General features: G+C 48.1%; 1 protein-coding gene across 4 annotated transcripts in view; it reads right to left on the bottom strand.

The window, feature by feature from the left end:
* The window catches only part of tgfb3 (transforming growth factor, beta 3), a 108,199-nt gene that overhangs the window by 14,588 nt on the left and 73,818 nt on the right, over positions 1-19,793 (bottom strand). The window lies entirely within an intron of this gene.

Here is a 19,793-nt window from a genome sequence, read left to right as displayed (position 1 = left end):
TGGGCTGTAAATTTTCTTTGTTGTTTGTTAACATTGGGAGAAAATCCTTGCAAGAAAATCCATATCCAGGCAGTGGGAGACATTCAAAAGGGTAATAGTGGAAGTGCAGAGCCAACAGGTTTCAGTAAAGGGGAAGGATGGATCCAACAAGACCAGAGAAGCCGGGATAGCAAAGCATGTACAGGATTCGATAAGGGGGGGAAAGGTAAGTTCATCATAAATACCAAAAGTTCCAAACAGTGGATGTTGTAGAGGAGTATAGGAAATGTAGGGGGTTGCTTTAAAAAAAATGAGGAGAGTGAAGAGGGGCTGTGAGAAAACACTGGTGGGTAATATTAAGACAAGTCCAAAGGCATTTAATAAGGATATTATGGGGTATGAGAATAACCAGGAAACAGTTGGGCCTATGAGGGATCAAAATGTCAATGTGTGTGTGGAGCTGAATGTTTACATGAGTACTTTACATCTGTCTTCACCATAGAAAAGGATAATGTAGGTATACAAATCAGGGAGGGGACTGTGATATAGACCATAAGAAGACCATAAGACATAGGAGCAGAAATTAGGCCATTCGGCCCATTGAGTCTGCTCCATCATTCAATCATGGCTGATAGATTTTTTTAACCCCATTTTCCCCCTTTCTCCCTGTAACCTTTGATTCCCTTAGCAATCAAGAACCTATCTATCTCTGTTTTAAATACACTGAATGACCTGGCCTCCAGAGCCTTCTCAGTGAATTCCATAGATTCCCCACTCTCTGGCTGAAGAAGTTTCTCCTTATCTCCATTCTAAAAGATCTTCCCTTTACTCTACAGCAGGTTCTAGTCTTTCCTACCAATGGAAACATCTTCCCAATATCCACTCTGTCCAAGCTGTTCTGTAAGTTTCCATCAGAACTCTCCCTCATCCTTCTGAACTCCATGGATCATCGTCCCAGAATCCTCAAGCATTCCTCATTACTAGGATCATTCTCATGAACTTCCTCTGGACCCATTCCAGGGCCAATACATCCTTTCTGAGATAAGGGGACCAAAATTGCTCATAATATTCTAAATGTGGTCTGACCAGAGATTTATAAAGCCTCAGAAGTACACCCCTGTTTTTATATTCTAGTCCTCTCAAGATGAATGACAACATTGTACTTGCCTTCCTAACTACTGACTCAATCGGCAAATTTACCTTAAAGAGAAAACTGGACTGGGACTCTCAAGTCCCTTTGCACTTCAGATTTCTGAATTTTCTCCCCATTTCAAAAATAGTCCATGTCTCTATTCTTCCTACCAAAGTGCTTGGTCTCATATTTTCCCACATTGTACTCCATCTGTCACTTCTTTGCCTTCTCTCCTAATCTGTCTAAACCTTTCTGCAGCCTCCCCACCTCCTCAATACTACCTGCCCCTTCCCCAACTTTATATCATCTGCAAACTTAGCCAGAATGGCCTCAGTTCCTTCATCCTGATCATTAATGTATAAAGTGAAAAGTTGTAGGCCCAACACTGACCCTTGCGGAACACCACTTCCATCCTGAGGACCCTTCTATCCCCACTCTCTGCTTTCTGCCAGACAGCCAATCCTCTATCCATGCCAGTACCTTGCCTCTAACACCATGAGCCCTTATCTTACTCAGCAGCCTCTTGTGTGACACCTTATCAAAGGCCTTCTGGATGTTCAGAGACCTAACACCCATATTGTCTCTCCCTGGTCTAAACTACTTGTTACCTCCTCAAAGAATTCTTTTGAGATTTGTCAGGCATGACCTCCCCTTGATGAAACCATGCTGACTCTGCCCTATTTTATCCTTCACATATACTCGAACAATTAGGATTGATAGGGGATGCATTAAAGGTTTTATCAGGTTTTGAAATTGATAAGTCCCCAAGGCTGCTGTTGGAGACAAGGGAGGAGATTGCAGAGGCTGTGACATTAATTTTCAAATCCACAGGGAAGCTAACGTGGTACCATTATTCAAGATGGGTGGCAGTTATAAACCAGTCTACAGGTCAGTGAGTCCAAACTCTGTGTTTGGGAAACTATTGGAAAAAAGTCTCAAGGACAAAACTGATCTCCACTTGGAGAAGCAAGGATTAATTAAGGATAATTTGTAAGGGGGCATTGATATCGAACAAATGTGATTTTTTCCAGGGAGGTGACTGTGTGTGTAGATGAGGGTAGTGCATTTAATGGAGTTTATGTGGACTTCAGTAAGGCTTTTGACAAGTTCTTACATGGCAGGCTGGTTAAGAAGCTAAGAATTCATGGGATCCAGGGCAATTTGGAAAATGTGATTCAAAATTAGCTTAGTGGCAGGAAGCAGAGGGTGATGGTTGAAGGGTGTTTTTCTGATCGGAAGCCTGTGCCCAATGGTGTACCAAAGGGTTGGGTGCTGGATCCTTTGCTGTTTGTTGTGTACACTAATTATCACAATCGGCTACAGGACAATATAGACAGGCTAAACAGTGGTAAATGGAATTAATCCTGAAATGTGTGAGAAGATTCATTTTGGGAAGACTAACAAGGCAAGGGAGTACATGGTGAATGGTAGGATCCTGGGAAGTAGAGGGGATCAAAATCACAGAGTCATACAGCACAGACACAGACCCTTTCTGCCCAACTCTTCTATACTGACCACGTTTCCCAAACTAAACTAGGAGAAAGTGAGGACTGCAGATGCTGGAGTACCAGAGTTGAAAAATGTGGTGCTGGAAAAACACAACAGGCCAGGCAGTATCTGAGGAGCAGGAGAATTGACGTTTCGGGCATAAGTCCTTCTTCAGGAATTCGGGATGCACCAGGAAGGCAGCAGGACAGGTAGATAAGTGGAGATGAAGGCATATGGGATACTTGCCTTTATTAGTGAAGGCACTGAACACAAGATCAAGGAGATTGTGATGGAGCTGTAGATAACATCAGTTAGGTCACAGCTAGCGTACTCTGTGCAGTTCTGGTCCCACACTAAAGGAAGGATGGGATTGCATTAGAGAGGATGCAGAGGATATTCACCAGGGTGTTCCTGGACAGGAACTATTCAGCTTTAAAGAGAGATTCGAGAGGTTGGGGGTGTTCTCCTTAAAGCAGAGAAAGCTGAGGGAAGATCCGATTGAAGGGTACAAAGTCCAGAGGGATTTAGACAGGGTAGATGGAAAGTTACCTTTCAGTAAAGGCGTCAGTTACAAGGGGCACAGTTTGAAGGAAAGGAGCAGGAAGTTTGGAGGGGGGAAGGAATTTGAGGAAATTTGTTTTTCTGAAGATATTTAAGATTTATTTGAATGAATACTTGAAACACCATTCAAGGTGACAGGCCAATTGCTGGAAAATGGGATTAGACCAGACAGATGTTTGATGACCAGCACAGACATGCTGAGTCGAAGGGTCTTGATCTGTGCTGTAAAATGTTTATGAATCTGTAACAGCTGCATCTACATCTTGTGGTGTTATCAGTACTGACGGGGCACCGCACTGTCGGTGGGTCAGTGCTGAGGGAGCGCCGCACTGTCGGAGGGTCAGTGCTGAGGGAGCGCCGCACTGTTGGAGGGTCAGTGCTGAGGGAGCGCCGCACTGTCGGAGGGTCAGTGCTGAGGGAGCGCCGCACTGTTGGAGGGTCAGTACTGAGGGAGCGCCGCACTATCGGAGGGTGCTGAGGGAGCGCCGCACTGTCGGAAGGTCAGTGCTGAGGGAGTGCCGCACTGTCGGAGGGTCAGTGCTGAGGGAGTGCCGCACTGTCGGAGGGTCAGTGCTGAGGGAGCACTGCACTGTCGGAGGGTCAGTGCTGAGGGAGTGCCGCACTGTCAGATGGTCAGTGCTGAGGGAGTGCCGCACTGTCGGAAGGTCAGTGCTGAGGGAGTGCCGCACTGTCGGAGGGTCAGTGCTGAGGGAGCGCCGCACTGTCGGAGGGTCAGTGCTGAGGGAGCACTGCACTGTCGGAGGGTCAGTGCTGAGGGAGTGCCGCACTGTCAGATGGTCGGTGCTGAGGGAGTGCCGCACTGTCGGAGGGTCAGTGCTGAGGGAGCGCCGCACTGTCGGAGGGTCAGGGCTGAGGGACCGCCACACTGTTGGAGGGTCAGTACTGAGGGAGTGCCGCATTGTTGGAGGGTCAGTGCTGAGGGAGTGCCGCATTGTTGGAGGGTCAGTGCTGAGGGAGTGCCGCACTGTTGGAGGGTCAGTACTGACAGAGCACCCGCACTGTCGGAGGGTCAGTGCTGAGGGAGTGCCTGCACTGTCAGAGGGTCAGTACTGACAGAGCGCCCGCACTGTCAGAGGGTCAGTATTAAGGGAGTGCTGCACTGTTGGAGGGTCAGTACTGACAGAGCGCCCGCACTGTAGGAGGGTCAGTACTGAGTGAGTGCTGCACTGTTGGAGGGTCAGTACTGAGGGAGAGTCCACACTGTCTGAGGGTCAGTGCTGAGGGACCGCCACACTGCTGGAGGGTCAGTGCTGAGGGAGTGCCGCACTGTCAGAGGGTCAGTGCTGAGGGAGCGCCGCACTGTCAGAGCATCAGTACTGAGGGAGAGCTCGCACTGTCGGAGGGTCAGGGCTGAGGGAGTGCCCGCACTGTCGGAGGGTCAGTACTGAGGAAGTGCCACACTGCTGGAGGGTCAGTGCTGAGGGTGCGCCGCACTGTCAGAGCGTCAGTACTGAGGGAGCGTCCGCAGAGTCAGAGGGTCAGTACTGAGGGAGAGCTCGTACTGTCGGAGGGTCAGGGTTGAGGGAGTGCCCGCACTGTTGGAGGGTCAGTGCTGAGGGACTGCCACACTGCTGGAGGGTCAGTGCTGAGGGAGTGCCGCACTGTTGGAGGGTCAGTGCTAGGGGAGTGCTACACTGTCGGAGGGTCAGTGCTGAGGGACTGCCACATTGCTGGAGGGTCAGTGCTGAGGGAGGGCCGCACTGTTGGAGGGTCAGTGCTGAGGGAGTGCCACACTGTTGGAGGGTCAATGCTGAGGGAGGGCCGCACTGTCAGAGGGTCAGTGCTGAGGGAGGGCTGTGCTGTGCTGGGGAAATTGCTTCCTTTCAGATAGACCTGAACCTGCAGCCCAGTCTACATTCTCAGGTTAATCTAAAAGAACTCATAGCCACTATTTCAAACAGGAGTACAGTACAACCTTGATTATCCGAATTTGGGATTATCCAAACAAGATCTCAAGATTCCGGAAAAACGACTTTCGGCAACTCAGCATTCATTATCAATTACATGGCAAGGCCAGATAACTGAGAAATGTTCGATACCTGGAACTCATAAATTACTGCTTGTTTACGATCAGATCGATTATCCAAACGATCAATTATCAAAACAAAATACTCTCTGCCCATCTCATTCGGATAATCGATGTTCTACTGTAGTTGGTTTCTCTGGTGCCCCTGACAAAACCAACCATTGACCGAGCTGATGATCTGGTCATTATCATCTCTTTAAGGGGTCATGCTGTGTGTAAGCTGGCTGTACTCCCAACAGTGACCACTCTGTGCGAAATACCCTTTTCACTGTGAAGTTCTATCACTATGAAGGTTGCCCAGGAAATGCAAGTCAAAAGCTGAGAATAAAGTGTGAAGACTTGCTCAATGTGGGTTATTATCCTTTAGGTCTGGTCACTCTGTGCCCCATAAACACGTGGCCTGAGTCCTGTCCAGGGACTGGGTTCCTTTCACGCACTCCCACTTCTCACTTTGTTTCAGCTTTCTGATGTATACCTTTGAAAAGAAATGAGCTACAAAAATAAAATTAATCCAAGTCACACTTTATTCACAGCTAGTTCACGTACAACAAACCTGCTTTTAAAAAAAGTTGGTTCATTAATGGAAAAATGGACTAAAAATAAATTATCAGGTTGAATGTGCAACTCTTCTGTTGAACTGCACACGCCTGAGGGTGACAGGTTGTAGGCCAATCCAGAGCCCCGTCCTACACCGTCACACAGATTAAAATGAGGCAGGGTTTCTCATTTCACTGCCAATTGGCCGTCTTGATTAACTGCACAGATTTGTGTTCTTATTATTCCCGTTTATACACGAAATGTTTATACACATTTACTGGAACAGTTAATCTCCCACAGAAAGGCACCAATGTTAAATTCCCTCCACCATCCCCAACTCAAACTGATCTGTGTTCACCCTCATTCCACTTGCAATGCTGTTGTCCAGCTAAAACTGTCAGGAATTGCCAAGCTCAGGCTAATTTGCGGGACTGTTCAACCCCCCCAAGGTAAACATTCCCTGCCAGGGCACCGCAGCTGAAATGGCACACTGTTTCCAGGATGCTACTGCAGAGACCGCACTGAGACTCTTTCAGGGCCATCTCCCAAATGTGCCATTACAACCACCTTAAAGGACAAGGTCAGCAAAACCTGGGGGAGCATCACCTTCTGCAAGATCCCTCCAAAGTACTCACCATCCAGGCTTATTTGGAACTACTTAACTGCTCCCTCACTGTCGCTGGTTCAAAATCCTGGAACTGTGTCCCAAGTAGTTATTGTGGATGTACGTAAACCAGAGGCTGCAGCAGTTCCAGAAAGCAGGTCAGAACCAGCCTCTCATAGGCAGGGAATGGATGGTCAATAGTGGCCCTGTTAACACTGGGCAAATCTCCTTCAAACTCACTCTTCACAAGCTCCAAGACAGCTTACCTAAATGATTCACTTATTGATTCACTTGCCATGATTTGTATTTTGGAACTAGTTGCTACAATGCCTCGCCCAAACCCATAGTTTTAATTCTAGAATTAATTTAATGCAACTTTTATATTTTAAAAAAGCCTTTCAGAACTCATTGTTAATACTTGCCTCTCTGCATTAGGTGACTGTGAATTTAAACCCCAATCTAGGACTTGGCACATAATCTAAACCAACCCTGAGAGTAAGACATTGTTACAGCTGATATCTATTAGAGGTGACATTAAAATGAGATTCTGCCTCAAGTTTACAATTCTCTACTGTAACAACAGGCTGTTCTCCCAATGCCTTAGCCAATTCCTCAAACAAAGCAAACTGACATTAACCTCGCTGTCATTTAAAGGAACCTGCCGTGTGTTTCTTTGCTGACAGAACAACAGTTACTCGACTCAAAGTAATTTGTCAATATCACTCTGACAATGTGACAATAACTCCAACTCCTTTACCTGCCCAGTACTGTCAGCTTCATTACTCAAACCTGCCAACTCATCTGTCCCAGCCAATTTCAATTGTCATTTCACATCCGTTTTCTTGTATGAAGAATGCTGAATGGAATTATTTCATTCAGAGACCTACAAAACTTCACCTCGCTGAATTCCCTGCAAGTCTGGGAAATATGAATCAATGGTTTACCTTTATAAGGTGTGCTTGCACTGTCCGAGCATGTGGTCGACTGTGTATGAAGGAGCCAGACAAATTGAAGTCAGTGGAAATGGGAGGAAATTTCTGCCGGCTGGAGTTATACCTCACACAAAGGGAAATGGTTCTCCTATAGCACGTTTCTACAGCATGAATCGGATATAACACGATGGCCGAATTTAGACTGATGTTTGTAGAATATAAACTTTGCTTACCTGTATTGGCTATATCATGATTTCGGCCACATTAGTTTAAATGGTGCTGTCACTGCACGCTATTATAAAGTGAGTATGGCATTATAAGAGAACTACATGTACTTGTTTGAGGGCTATCATCTGAGACCCAAGGCATCATGCAGGACTATTTTAAAATGTATTCTTTGATGGGATGTGGTATTATTGACAAGGCCAGCATTTGATGTCCATTCCTAAAGGCACTGGATCTGAGTGGCTTGTTAAGCAGAGAGCAATTAAGAGTCACCCCCATTACTGGTGTCTGCAGTCACATGGAGACCAGACCAGGGAAGGAAGTGAAGGCTGGATAAAAGGTGAGATTTGTGAAGCTGATGGAAGATATTGGGCACAGATAGCTACCTCCTGTGTTCCTATAACTGAGAGCTAACTGTAAGATGGGCAGAATTGGCAGCTCAACATTCCTGGTTACAGGATGTTAATACAAAACAGAGAACGAGGGGAAAAGCTGGAGGTTGCAATAATAATGAATCAATTCGAGCAGTGAGGAGAGGGATATTTGAAAGGATTATTGATTGAAGCCATATGGATAGGAGTAATAAACACTGAAGAGGCAAACACACTGTTGGGTATATACTACAGACCCCCAGGTAGTCAGGGAGAGATTGAGGATCAAAATGGAATCACGTTTTAGAGAGATGTAAGGACAATAGGAGGTAACTAGGGGATTTAACGTGATCCCAGTGAATGTTTGGGTGGTTGGGAGTGCACAGAAGAGAGGGAGCAAAATTATTAAATTGCATCGGGACAGCTTTTATAGCTGATCGAGGGAGGGGCAAGATTGGGACCTAATATTTAGAAATGTGCCCAGGCAAGGAGCAGGCATTTTGGGTGGGGGGGATGGGGATATGGGATTTTGGGTCATTGACCATAATGACCATAACTCAGTTAGATTTCGGAAAGTTATGGGGATAATTATGGATAAAGGTGGGAATAAGAGTCCTAAAATAGTGAAAGGCTAATTTACTAAGAAATAAGACGTAACTTGGCCCAAGTTGACTGGGAGCAGTTAATGATACAACAGGGTCAGAGGAGTGGGAGACATACAAGAAAGGAATAGTCAGAGGACAGGGCAGGTAAGCTGTGTAAAGACAAAGGGTTAGACCGAGAGCGCAGAGCCCTGGTTTGTCCAGGAAAACAATGGTTCAAATGAAGAAATAAAGAGAAGCTTATCGCGAGTTTTGAGAAGATTTGTAGCTCAGGTTGAGGTTCTGGTTGCGAGTTTGCTCACTGAGCTGGAAGGTTTGTTTTCAAACGTTTCGTCACCATACTAGGTAACATCGTCAGGTAATGAAGAGCAGAGGAGAATCACCTATACTGTGTATTCAAAAAGAATGGGTACCCAATGAACACAGTCCGCCGATTTCTCAAACAAGCAGACAAAATGCGTCCAGAAACCCTAGCGACTCTGTCCTACATCAAAGACATCTTGGAAATGACTGTCCGACTACTCAGACCCCTTGGCATCATGGTAGCCCACAAACCCACCAACACACCAAAACAGCAGCTAATGAACTTGAAAGACCCTTTACAGACAATGAGCACAACTAATATCATTTACAAAATACCGTGCAATGACTATAACAAACACTACATTGGACAAACAGGCAGAAAACTAGCCACCAGGATACATGAACACCAACTAGCCACGAAACAACATGACCCTCTCTCACTAGTATCCTCACATACAGATGAGGAAGGACACCACTTCGACTGGGACATCACATTCATCCTAGGACAAGCCAAACAGAGACATGCATGAGAATTCCTAGAAGCATGGCATTCCAACTGGAACTCTATCAACAAACACGTTGACTTGGATCCCATCCCTGAGAAAAAGAACAGGAAACGATGTCACCAGCCCAAGGAAACCTAAACACATAAATAGAAAGTGGGCCATACCACCAGTGCTTCACCGGAGGCTCACTGAAGATGTTAGCTAGTATGGTGCCGAAACGTCTGAAAACAAACCTTCCAGCTCAGTGAGCAAACCTACATTCAGAGAAGCTTATGGCAGACAGTGAGGGTTCAATATAGCTGAGCCTCTGGAGGACTATACTAAGTGCAGGCTAGGGAAAGGCAGAAAGCAAATGAGAAAGCATTGGTGGGAAAGGAAAACACAGAGTAATTTTAAAATATATCCTGAACAAGAGAATTACTCAGGATAGAGTAGGGCTCATTAGGGACAATGTATCTAACCAATGTGTAAACCCAGAAGACCTGAGCATGATCCTCAATGAAGACCTTACGATGGTCTTCACAGTAGGAAAGGACAACACTGCTATTGACATCAGGGTGGAGGACTGTGAAATGTTAGAAGAAATTAACAGTGAGCCCATGTGTCCGCGAGAGACAGAAAGAGAGAGAAGGTACTAGTGGGTATAGCAGTTTTAAAAGTGGATAAACCTACATGCCCATATGAGATGTATTTCAAGCTGATGAAGGAGACAAGAGAGGAATAATAGGAGCCCTAACAGTAATTTTCAAATCCTGTTCGGCCACAGATCAGGTGCCAGAGGATTGGAGGATCGCTAATATTGTCCACTATTAAAAAAGGGCAGGAGGGATAAACCTAAGAAATTATAGGTCAGTCAGAGTAACCTGAGTGGTGGGGATGTTATTAGAATTCTGAGGGACAGAATAGATCTGCACTTGGAGAGGCATGGATTAATCAGGGAGAGCATGGATTTGTTAAGGGAAGGTCGTGTTTGATAGATTTGATTGAACGCATTGAGGAAGTAGCCAGCCATGTTGATAAGGGTAATGCGTCTGATGTGGTCGACATGGGCTTTAGCAAGGCTTGTGATTGGGTTCCTCAGGACTGACTGATGAAGAAAATAAGAGCCCATGGGATCCAAGGCAAAGTGACCCTTTGGACCCAAAATGGAGTGAGGCTGAAAGCAAGAGGGAGGTTTGCAGTGAAGTTCCACAGGGTGTGCTGCTGGGACCCTGCTGTTTGTGATGTACGTTAATGTTTTGGACTGAAATGTAACGGGTCATGATCAGGAAGTTGACAAATGACACAAACATTGATAGGTAATAGTGAGGAAAATAGCCATAAACTGCAGGAGGATATCAACGGAGTAGTCAGGTGGGCAGAGAGGTGGCAAATGGAATTCAAACTGAAAACATGTGACAGAATGTACCTGGGAGGGCTAATAAGATGAGAGGTTACCAGCAGGTTCAGAAAGCAAATGGAATACTTACCTTTACTAGCCAACACATGGAATACCAGAGCAGGGAGGTTATGCTGGAATTGTACAAAATACTGGTCCAGTCACAACTGGAGTACTGCAGGCAGTTCTGGTCACCACATTATAGGAAGGGTGTAATTGTACGAGGGGATTTATGCTGCCGGGGCTGGAGGGTCAGAATTATAAGGAAAGATTAGATAGGATGGGATTGTTTACTTTGGAGCAAGAGGGCTAGATAGAAGTGTCTAAGATTATGAGTGGCCTAAATAGGTTGGATAGGAAGGCATGTTTTCATTCGAGGAGGGGTCAATAAAGAGGGGGAAGAGAGATTTAAGTTAAAAGACTCAGGGGAGAGTTGAGGAGAATTTCTTTCACTCAGACAGTGCTGGAAGTCTGAACCTGAAAGCATGATTGAGTCATAAACTCTTGATAACATCTGAGCAGATCTGCTGAGTTTCTCCACATTCTCTGTGTTTGTTTCAAATTTGCAGCAGCTGCAGGATTTTGCCTTTATTTCAAGATTTCCTTGTGTCTCTGTCACCTACAGGACCATGGATCAAGAGCTGGAAAATGAAGTGCAGCCAGAACTTTGTTGACTAGTACAGATATGATGGGCTGAATGTCCTTCTGTGCTGTGACTGTCAATGAACGTTGTACCATTTGTGACCTAAAACACGGAAGCAGTTCATACCCAAACGGTGGGTGGGCCTGCCATGGGCCCAATAGGTCAGTGTTGACAGAGTGAGCAGGGTCAGGAAATGGAGTGGTATTACCCTCCGAAATCGGTCAGCGGCTATCGAACTTTTCAATTGGTCCCTGCTCAGTGCATTCCCACTATAACAAGGCAGCAGAAACGAAGAGACTCATTCTGGATTATAATGGAGCTGGTGCTGATCTCTGGGAGGTACACTCCTGATAATAAACTATATGTTGCTATAGTTACATTCATCCACCAAGAACAAATGTCAGCCCTACCCAATCAGACACCGGGTCTTTGCAGAATGATGCCAGTCTGACAAGAAACAAGGGAAACTAGTGAATCTTGATTGCCGAGTGTTGTACAGTATCGGTACCAGATCGAAGAGAATCATTTTCTTTTTCCGGCTGTGTACAGCCTTTACCCATTGGATAAGAACTACTGCTCCTCGGATGCTGCCTGAACTGCTGTGCTTTTCCAGCACCACTCTAATCTAAACTCTGGTTTCCAGCATCTGCAGTCATTGTTTTTACCTAAGAATTGATTGGATCGAGTGTAGGATGTTTGTCTTATGGGACAGACTAGAGCAAAGGGAGACAGTTTTAAAACGAAGGAGTCTCCCTTTTAAGATGGAAATGAAGAGAAGAGTCTTCTCTCAGAGGGACATTAATCTGTGGAATCTAATTGCAGCTGAGTCAGTGAATTATTTGAAGCCTGAGTTAGACAGACCAGGGAGTCTTGGGGAGGTGGACAAGGAGGGGTGAGACCACATGTAGATCCATCGTGATCTTACTGAGTGCAGGCAGGCTTGAATGACTACATTCCTGAAGAAGGGCTTATGCCCGAAACGTCGATTCTCCTGTTCCCTGGATGCTGCCTGACCTGCTGCGCTTTTCCAGCAACACATTTCCAGCTCTGATCTCCAGCATCTGCAGACCTCACTTTCTCCTCCTTGAATGACTACAGCCTACTCATGTTCCTAAATCCCTGTAAATTCAGACGGTGGGGATGTTCACTGACAATATTCAGAACCAGTTACAACCCCTCAGATGCAATCTGTGTTCATATGCGTCCAGACCTGGATGCTAATTAGACTTGGGCTGACAGACTGCAACTAACATTTGTAGAAAATAAGTGCCAGCCAATGACCACCTCTAAAAGCTATTTTATACCATTAATGGCGGAATATATTTTATACCATTAATGGCTGAATTTCCCCATTGTCAATACCCTGGGTATTTACCATTGACCAGACACTCAGCTGGACTCACCACATAAACACAGTGGCTATAACAGCAGGTCAGAGGCTGGGAATCCTGCAGTGAGTAACTCACCTCCTGAATCCCCAAAGCTTGTCCACCATCTCCAAGGCACAAGTCAGGAGTGGGATGGAATACTCCCCACTTGCCCTGGATGGGGGCAGCTCCAACAACACTCAAGAAGCTCGGCACCATCCAGGACAAAGCAGCCGCTTGACTGGCCCCACATCCACAAACATCCACCCCCTCCATCACCCACACTCAGTAGCAGCAGTGTGCACCATCTACAAGATGCACTGCAGAAACTCACCAAAGACCCTCAGGCAGCACCTTCCAAACCCACGGCCACTTCCATCTAGAAGGACCAGGGCAGCAGATACATGGGAACACCATCATCCACAAGTTCCCCTCCAAGCCACTCACCATCCTGACTTGGAAACATATCACCGTTCCTTCAGTGTCACTGGGTTCCGTTCCCTAACAGTATTGTCCCTACATGACATGGACTGCAGCAGAGGTCAGCTCACCACCACCTTCTCAAGGGGCATCTAGGGGCCATCCAAAATGTTGGCCTTGCTAATGATGTTCACAATTCCAAGAAAATATCTTAAAAATGAATGTTTCCTTTTACTGAAGGTCTGGTGTACTGGAGCTGTCACTGAGACACGTGTGCTATACAGTAATAAATAAGAATAAATTGCTCCCTTTCACATTGCTGTTCAGAGACTGATACAGAGAAGCACACAGGTCAGACAGTCCCCGACCAGACTTACAGAAACAAAGACTTGGTCTGAATAGACAATAGAGAGTTGTGCAGAGACCTGGGGAGAGGAGTCACAGGCAGAGACACTGAGCAGAGCAAAAAGCTGGAACCTTGCGAGGAAAGTTGATATATCAAGTTAAACACTTTGGAAGCAAAGAGACACAAATAAAACCAGAGAATGAAGTGGGAGTGTTGGAGAATGGGAGGCTGTGATGTGATGGGAGATTAATAAACCAGAGACTCAGAGTAAGGCTCTGGCGCCTGATGGTGACATTTAAATTCACTAAAACGGGACATCTGAAATTCAAAGCTAGTGATGCTGCAAACATTGCAGTGGAAACCCATCTGGTTCACTAATACCCCGTAGGGACGGACATCCACTATCCTGGTCTGGAATGAGTGAGTCAGACTCTCAGATCACGGGGCAGATAGGGATTTGCAGTAAACACTGGCCCAGCCAGTGACACCCACATCCCAGACAAGAAAAGAAAATGTATATTTGGGATGTGGGGACCAGGAAACTCTTAATGACTGGAGCACCTTGGAATTGAAAGGACACTGTGAATGTTCACTGAGAGACAAAATATTAAAAATAACTGGAGTCATAAATTAAATACCCCTGAAGAAGGGCTAATGCCCGAAACGTTGATTCTCCTGTTCCCTAGATGCTGCCTGACCTGCTGCGCTTTTCCAGCAACACATTTCCATCTCTGATCTCCAGCATCTGCAGACCTCACTTTCTCCTCATAAATTAAATACCCCTGTCACAATGTAAACATGAACATAGCTATGAGAAGCAGCCTCCGTTCTGGCTGGACAATAGTCCAACAGATGATAATAAAGCGGGTGCCATCCTCTTCCTCTGTATTGTCATCAGGAGCCATTTCAAACTGGGGCTGGGGAAATTAAGGGCCAGTGCTAAAGCGACAGCACTTCACACAGCCAGCAAAACACACTCCTGAACTGAGTGGTCAGGGTTAGGGCAAGGCTCCCTGAAGGCAGCAGTGTTACAATCAAACCATCAGGTAAACATCATTCCTGATTGAAATACACACCCAGTCACTGGGGACTGCTAATGCCTACATTCCCACCGTGTCCAATACTCAGAATGATTAATGATACAGTCCTTTCTAGGTACATCAGGATCACAGTGATGGGGGTCTCTGTGGGTCAGGGCCTCAGTGATGGGGGTGTAGGGGGTCTCTGTGGGTCAGGGTCTCAATGATGGGGATGTAGGGGGTCTCTGTGGGTCAGTGTCTCAGTGATGGGGGTGTAGGGGGTCTCTGTGGGTCAGGGTCTCAATGATGGGGGTGTAGGGGGTCTCTGTGGGTCAGTGTCTCAGTGATGGGGGTGTAGGGGGTCTCTGTGGGTCAGGGTCTCAGTGATGGGGGTGTAGGGGGTCTCTGTGGGTCAGGGTCTCAGTGATGGGGGTCTAGGGGGTCTCTGTGGGTCAGTGTCTCAGTGATGGGGGTGTAGGGGGTCTCTGTGGGTCAGTGTCTCAGTGATAGGGGTGTAGGGGGTCTCTGTGGGTCAGTGTCTCAGTGATGGGGGTCTAGGGGGTCTCTGTGGGTCAGTGTCTCAGTGATGGGGGTGTAGGGGGTCTCTGTGGGTCAGTGTCTCAGTGATGGGGGTCTAGGGGGTCTCTGTGGGTCAGTGTCTCAGTGATGGGGGTGTAGGGGGTCTCTGTGGGTCAGTGTCTCAGTGATGGGGGGGTGTAGGGGGTCTCTGTGGGTCAGTGTCTCAGTGATGGGGGTGTAGGGGGTCTCTGTGGGTCAGTGTCTCAGTGATGGGGGGGTGTAGGGGGTCTCTGTGGGTCAGTGTCTCAGTGATGGGGGGGTGTAGGGGGTCTCTGTGGGTCAGTGTCTCAGTGATGGGGGGTGTAGGGGGTCTCTGTGGGTCAGGGTCTCAGTGATGGGGGTGTAGGGGGTCTCTGTGGGTCAGTGTCTCAGTGATGGGGGTGTAGGGGGTCTCTGTGGGTCAGGGTCTCAGTGATGGGGGTGTAGGGGGTCTCTGTGGGTCAGTGTCTCAGTGATGGGGGGGTGTAGGGGGTCTCTGTGGGTCAGTGTCTCAGTGATGGGGGGGTGTAGGGGGTCTCTGTGGGTCAGTGTCTCAGTGATGGGGGGTGTAGGGGGTCTCTGTGGGTCAGGGTCTCAGTGATGGGGGTGTAGGGGGTCTCTGTGGGTCAGTGTCTCAGTGATGGGGGTGTAGGGGGTCTCTGTGGGTCAGGGTCTCAGTGATGGGGGGGTGTAGGGGGTCTCTGTGGGTCAGGGTCTCAGTGATGGGGGTGTAGGGGGTCTCTGTGGGTCAGTGTCTCAGTGATGGGGGGGTGTAGGGGGTCTCTGTGGGTCAGGGTCTCAGTGATGGGGGGGTGTAGGGGGTCTCTGTGGGTCAGGGTCTCAGTGATGGGGGTGTAGGGGGTCTCTGTGGGTCAGGGTCTCAGTGATGGGGGGGTGTAGGGGGTCTCTGTGGGTCAGTGTCTCAGTGATGGGGGTGTAGGGGGTCTCTGTGGGTCAGTGTCTCAGTGATGGGGGTGTAGGGGGTCTCTGTGGGTCAGTGTCTCTGTGATGGGGGTGTAGGGGGTCTCTGTGGGTCAGTGTCTCAGTGATGGGGGTGTAGGGGGTCTCTGTGGGTCAGTGTCTCAGTGATGGGGGGGTGTAGGGGGTCTCTGTGGGTCAGGGTCTCAGTGATGGGGGTGTAGGGGGTCTCTGTGGGTCAGTGTCTCAGTGATGGGGGTGTAGGGGGTCTCTGTGGGTCAGTGTCTCAGTGATGGGGGTGTAGGGGGTCTCTGTGGGTCAGGGTTTCAGTGATGGGGGTGTAGGGGGTCTCTGTGGGTCAGGGTCTCAGTGATGGGGGTGTAGGGGGTCTCTGTGGGTCAGGGTCTCAGTGATGGGGGTGTAGGGCGTCTCTGTGGGTCAGGGTCTCAGTGATGGGGGTGTAGGGGGTCTCTGTGGGTCAGGGTCTCAGTGATGGGGGGGTGTAGGGGGTCTCTGTGGGTCAGTGTCTCAGTGATGGGGGGTGTAGGGGATCTCTGTGGGTCAGTGTCTCAGTGATGGGGGTGTAGGGTGTCTCTGTGGGTCAGGGTCTCAGTGATGGGGGTGTAGGGGGTCTCTGTGGGTCAGTGTCTCAGTGATGGGGAATATGTACAAATGTATCGCCAATACTGTACCCCTATGCAGTCTCCCCGATGTCCTGTATAACCTCAATAACCTCTCTACTCTTACTATCAATCCCTCTCACAATAAAACAACATTCTCTGCACCTACACACGAACATTCTGTGATTCCTGCCCCACAGCACCCAGATCCCTCAGCATCTTGGAGTTCTGTAACCTCTCTCCATTTGGGTAATCTGCTTCCTTTTCCTGCTTTCACCAAAATGGACAATTTCATATTTTCCCACAATGTACTCCACTTACCAGATCCTCGTCAGTTATTGAACAGACGGAAATCCTTCGACTCCTTATATCCTCTACACCTCACTCTCCCACCTAGTGAGGTTTTATCAACAAATGTAGCTCCTTCCACCCTAGCTCTCTGTGGGTCAGGGGGAGGGAGGGGCTCTCTGTGGGTCAGGGGGAGGGAGGGGCTCTCTGTGGGTCAGGGGGTGGAAGAGGGACTCGCTGTGGGTCAGAGGGTCCCTGTGGGTTGGGGTGGGGAAGGGGTCTCTATTGGTCAAAGTAATTGACATCTGATTCAATGATTTCAGAAGGTATGAGTTGGTCATGTGACAGGGAGATTATCATCACTTTCGGCTGGAAATGAAGTTTGCCTGGAAACAGAATGTTCCAGAAAAGGTCCATATCATTTCCCAAAACCCCAGCCATGGGTGAGCAGATCTTTAGTCCCATGTCCCTCACCCTCCTCACACACACACACACACACTCATCATTGCAGTCTGGATTGGACAGGAATTCTTGGAAGCTCCCTGGAATGTTTGGGATTGTGGCCCCTCATGCCCTCGCCTGGTACCTCGTGAAGATGACTAACAATTTGTGTGAAAACACAAGCCCCTCATTAACACGTCTGTCCACATGTAGACACGGCTGGCTCCTCATGAACACACTCGCCCTGGTGAGCACGGCTGGAGATGGCTGTGGGAATCCTCCCACTGGCTATTCACTAACTTGGTGATTTAATCCTCTGTTTACCAACCTCCCCATGCCCCAGCCCTCACCAATACCACAACCTTCCTCTCCCAAGACTGCGCACAGCGCAAAAAAGAATTACTAATTAATGTCTTTTGAATTCACTCTGAATTCTGCAAATCCACTGGCCTTTGTTTCTAACAATGTAAATCACCTTCAGCCTCAGCTTCTGTCTGTTTGCTGTCCACACAAATCCAGAACAAGGACACAGCTCCAAGAACCAGGAAGCCGGCCTGTGATTGGACGGTCAGTCACTCCATCCCACTCTGGTTTGCTGTGAATCAGTTTGAGTTTCTTTCTTAGACGTTTCCCCTTTTTGTCGAGATTCTCCTGCCAGTTCAGCCAGGGACCATTCCTCTCCGGCCTCCACCAACACGAGAGCAGCTTTGCGGCTCTCAAGCTGCTCATGTGCACATTACACACACACACACACACAGCTCTCTCAGAGACACACACACACACACAGACACACACCTCTCTCAGACACACACAGCTCTCTCAGACACACACACACAGACACACAGCTCTCTCAGACACACACAGCTCTCTCAGACACACACACACACACACAGCTCTCTCAGACACACACACACACACAGACACACAGCTCTCTCAGACACACACACACACAGACACACAGCTCTCTCAGACACACACACACACACAGACACACAGCTCTCTCAGACACACACACACACAGCTCTCTCAGACACACACACACAGCTCTCTCAGACACACACACACACACAGACACACAGCTCTCTCAGACACACACACACACAGACACACAGCTCTCTCAGACACACACACACAGCTCTCTCAGACACACACACACACACACACACACACAGCTCTCTCAGACACACACACACAGACACACACCTCTCTCAGACACACACACACACACAGCTCTCTCAGACACACACACACACACACACAGCTCTCTCAGACACACACACACATACAGCTCTCTCAGACACACACACACCTCTCTCAGACACACAGACACACAGCTCTCTCAGACACACACACACACACAGACACACAGCTCTCTCAGACACACACAGATACACAGCTCTCTCAGACACACACACACACACAGACACACAGCTCTCTCAGACACACACAGATACACAGCTCTCTCAGACACACACACACACAGCTCTCTCAGACACACACACACAGCTCTCTCAGACACACACACACACAGACACACAGCTCTCTCAGACACACACACACACAGACACACAGCTCTCTCAGACACACACACACACACAGCTCTCTCAGACACACACACACACACACACAGCTCTCTCAGACACACACACACCTCTCTCAGACACACACACATCTCTCAGACACACACACACCTCTCTCAGACACACACACACCTCTCTCAGACACACACACATCTCTCAGACACACACACACACACACAGCTCTCTCAGACACACACACACACAGCTCTCTCAGACACACACACAGCTCTCAGATATACACACACACACCTCTCTCAGACACACACACAGCTCTCTCAGACACACACACACACCTCTCTCAGACACACACACACAGCTCTCTCAGACACACACACACAGCTCTCTCAGACACACACACAGCTCTCTCAGACACACACACACACAGCTCTCTCAGATATACACACACACACAGCTCTCTCAGACACACACAGCTCTCTCAGACACACACACACACACATACACACAGCTCTCTCAGACATACACACTCACACAACTCTCTCGGACATACACACACAGCTCTATCAGACACATACACACACAGATCTCTCAGATACACACACACACATAGCTCTCTCAGACTCACACACACACACAGCTCTCAGACACACACACACACAGCTCTCTCAGACACACACACACACACAGCTCTCAGACACACACACACACACAGCTCTCTCAGACTCACACACACACAGCTCTCAGACTCACACACACACACAGCTCTCAGACACACACACACAGCTCTCTCAGACACACACACACAGCTCTCTCAGACACACACACAACTCTCTCAGACACACACACATACACACACAGCTCTCTCAGACACACACACACACACAACTCTTTCAGACACACACACACAGCTCTCTCAGACACACACACACACACACAACTCTTTCAGACACACACACACAGCTCTCTCAGA

This window comes from Chiloscyllium plagiosum, unplaced genomic scaffold (assembly GCF_037043375.1).
Source record: "Chiloscyllium plagiosum isolate Xiang-an unplaced genomic scaffold, Cpla_swu_hap1 HiC_scaffold_8, whole genome shotgun sequence".
Taxonomy (NCBI): domain Eukaryota; kingdom Metazoa; phylum Chordata; class Chondrichthyes; order Orectolobiformes; family Hemiscylliidae; genus Chiloscyllium; species Chiloscyllium plagiosum.
Note: the sequence above shows the minus strand (reverse complement) of the source record. Positions and strands in the feature narration are given on the sequence as shown.